Below are 3,786 nucleotides of genomic sequence, written 5' to 3' on the forward strand. Positions count from 1 at the left end.
ATAGAAAAGCCAGTCTGACAATATGGTGCCTCCATTTGAAATCCTGCAGTGCCTACTCTTACTCATCAGATGGTAAAAGTCCTCCAGGGTGACAGTCAGGGTCCACCATGATCTTTCTCCATTCAGTGTTCCAGCCCATGCCTCTAAGTAGTCTCCTACCTTCTGTTTTCATGTTAGACTCACACTGTTAGAGCCTCACTGTGCTCACACTCCCCCCAGGCCGCCATCTTCTATAGTCTCCCTTCGCTCCTCTGCACCCATCTGGAAATTTCCCTGGCAGTACTCCCTGGACTATACTGAGAATTCATATATGAGTCTCTTGAAATTACTTACACTGACAATTATTAACTCCATCTAGTTGTTGCTTTTACTGTCTTTATCTTATGCATTATTTCTACTACCATGCCAGGCACTGAAAATGACAAGTAATAGCAACAAAAGAGTGACGTGGGTCTCAGGATTTTAGCACAACTTCTGATACTTATTACATTTATTTTTATATTATCAATTTATTTGCATCTTTCCATTGCACAATGCTTCACATAGTTATTGCCTGAAATTCTTATCATCTCATTTATGGAGGAAGCATTTGAAATTGTTTTCTCTAAACTTTCCAAAATATAACCTAAGAATTACTGTGATCAGCAGTCATCCTATGTGATGGCTAATCCTGGGTGTCAACTTGACTGGATTTGGGATTAACTGAAATGAGAGAGATCTTCCTGATTGGATCATCTGAAGCTGGAAGACACACCCTAAATGTGGGTGTTGCCTTCTGATGGCAGCCTGTATAAAAGGCCATGGCAGAGGAGAACAGTTTGCTTTTTACCACTTGCCTTCTCTCTCGCTGGAGAGTTCGTCTTGCTGCTGTAGACTGAAGACTAGCTGATCTTTTTGAATTCATCAGACCTTCAGCACCAGATTGGGACTCCTGAGACATCCAGCCTCTTGGACTGAGGGTCTATGGATGCTTAGACTCTCCAGTGTGGTACAGCCATTGTTGGACTAAGACTCTATCCTGTGAGCTAAGCTGATAAATCCCTATACATATATATCTAGTCTACCAGTTCTGTTTCTTTGGAGAACCTTGACTAATACACCCTACTTTTCAATAGTGCAGCAGAATTTTTTTCTCTTAATTATAACAGCTCCATTTAAGCCTCTTCAGATTCTGGTCACCGTTATCCTTGTCTTAAAGTCTACGAAATCAACTTTTGTAGATTCCATATGTCAGTGAAATTATGCAATTCTTATCCTTTTGTGCCTAATTACTACCAATTCCATCAATATGGTCAGGAGTGGCAAGGATTCGTTTTTATTGTGGATATATGACATTCAATTTTGAATATGCAACAAATTTTCTTTAGCCATCCCTTGAATACTTGGTTTGTTTCTCTTTCTTGCTCTTATTAGTAGTGCTATAACAAACATGGTCAAGCAGGTGTTTCATTGATAAAATGGCTTCATTTTTCTTTTAAAAATATTCAGTGGATGAAGGTCTGGGGAAGGGGCCACAGGCACCATGTCGGGCCACAAAAGTGGCAATAAGAAGCCCATGAAAAATCCCAAGAAGTAGGCCAAGGAGATGGATGTAGAGGACAAGACTTCCAAGCAGAAACAAAAAGAAGAGCAGAAGAAACTCGAGGTGCTGCAAGCGAAGGCCGCGGAAAGGTTCCCTGACCACAGGTGGAATTAAGAAATCTGGTAAAAAGTCAGCTCTTCATGTTCCTGAGATGACAGTGACCCTCTTCTATGCCTATTTAAACATCTGGATTCCCTGCCATAACATCTTTTGCCACCTATAGCTAGAATAAAGTGTTGTCCTGAAGCCTGTTGTACATTGTAATAAACTTTTATAAAAAAAAAAAATTATACAGTGGCTCACTGTCTCTAGTTTCCATTCAGCTTGCTCCTACCTCAGCTGTGACTTTTAAGTAAAACCAGCCCAGAATCCTGCCAGAGTCTGCTGTTCCATCTTTGTTGTACTTTGAATTCCGTATCATCTTGAATTAAACCGACTCATTTAAAAGGAAAAAAAAAAAATTCAGTGGACTTTTGAAGGCTGACACCATTGTCCTAGAATCATATGAGCAGAGTCCCAGGAGCTTGTAGAGCTCTGTTTCTATATGGTCCTGTGACTATTCAAGTACCACCACTGGTCACACATAGACATTGTCTATGAATTGCCCAGACCTAAGCGACACAGCTGTAATGAAACCTCTGCACCTAAGGTGCATGGAACATAGAACAGCGGTAATGAAGACACTAACGAATCTCTCAATCCTCATTAATGAAGCTTCCTCATGGAACAGAGGGCCAGGAACCCAAAAGGTCACAAATGGCCAAAGAGTAGAGATTAAGAATCTGCAGATTGCTGGTCCATGGACAGGTGTCCTATATTAAACTTCACCTAGTCAGAGCTCAAGGATTTTCCTAAAACAAGAGACTCTAGATAGGCTGATTAGACCTCAATGGATGGACTTACATAACTAGGGAGCATCTGGGACACTGACTTGACACATTGGCCCTTAATATTGGGCCTAACTTGACACACTGGTTCTAGTGGGGGGGGGCATTATGGAAGGGTGCCTGTGGGAATGGGGATATAAAGATGATTGCTTGAGGTATTCTGTATAAAATGTACAAAAAATTCAATGTAAAAAATTTTAAAAATATTCGATGGAGGCACTGTTGGATTATATAGACATTCTGCTTTTCAATTTTTTAAAAGCTTCAACATTGTTTTCCAAAATACCTGTACTAATTTATACTCCAGATAAAAGTGAACAGGAGTTCAATTCTCTCTATAACCTTTCCAGCACGTATTACTTTTCTTCTGTTTGAAAATAGCCACACTAACTGGTGTGAGGTGACAATTAATTGCTGTTTCAGATATATTTTAATCAAGAGAGTAAATAAATGGGTGATCGTTCTTTCCAATGAGAAAGTATAGGTCATTGTGAATAACAGAAGGAATTAAAGGGGTAAGGAATCATCCTTGAGTTAAATGCTGACGTTGAAGAGAAGGTGACTTTGTTCCCAGCTATTTTTAGGCATGATGTGGATGCTGCAAGCAAAGCAGTACAAGAGATAATCATAGGTTGTAGTAAGTAGAGATTCTTTAAAAACATATTTTAGTTAATGTGGGAGGGGAGGGTGCACACATGAGAGCAGTGCTTGTGGAGACTGGAGGAGATTGTTGGCCCCTTTAAACTGGATTTCTAGGCAGCTGTGAGTCACCCAACATGGGTGGTGAGAACTGAACCTGAGTTCTCTACACAAGTATTACAAGCTCTTAACCACTGAACTATCTCTCCAGCCCCCTATAAGTAGAGATTCTTTAAAGAATGATTAAAATTAATCTGCAAGACACAGCATTTATTCACTCATTTTTTATTCAAGATATAGTTCTGGAGCTCGAGCTATGGCTGGAGCATGTTTTCTGGCATAGAAGAGAAAATGGTGAGCCAGAGAGTGGATGGTTCTTGCTTTCATGGAGTTTAATAGCGTATGCGTGAAATAAACATAAAAAAACAAGCATCCAGATATATTGACTCTAAAGTAAAGCAATTACCATCCTTTGGAAACAAATAACCAAAGAATCTGACTTCCTTAAAGCAATCAAAAATGATTCTGCTGGCAAACTGAAGACAATTAGGAATTTGCTAATTGAGGTCAGAGGAAAAAAAAGTTGGAGGAAACGAAAACAGGAGCTTAAACACAAATAAGGGAAGATAGAACAGGATATGTCAGGGAGGACAGAGCAATGAAAATAGGTTCATCCTT

This window comes from Nannospalax galili, unplaced genomic scaffold, assembly GCF_000622305.1.
Source record: "Nannospalax galili isolate Female #2095 unplaced genomic scaffold, S.galili_v1.0 scaffold87, whole genome shotgun sequence".
NCBI lineage: Eukaryota > Metazoa > Chordata > Mammalia > Rodentia > Spalacidae > Nannospalax > Nannospalax galili.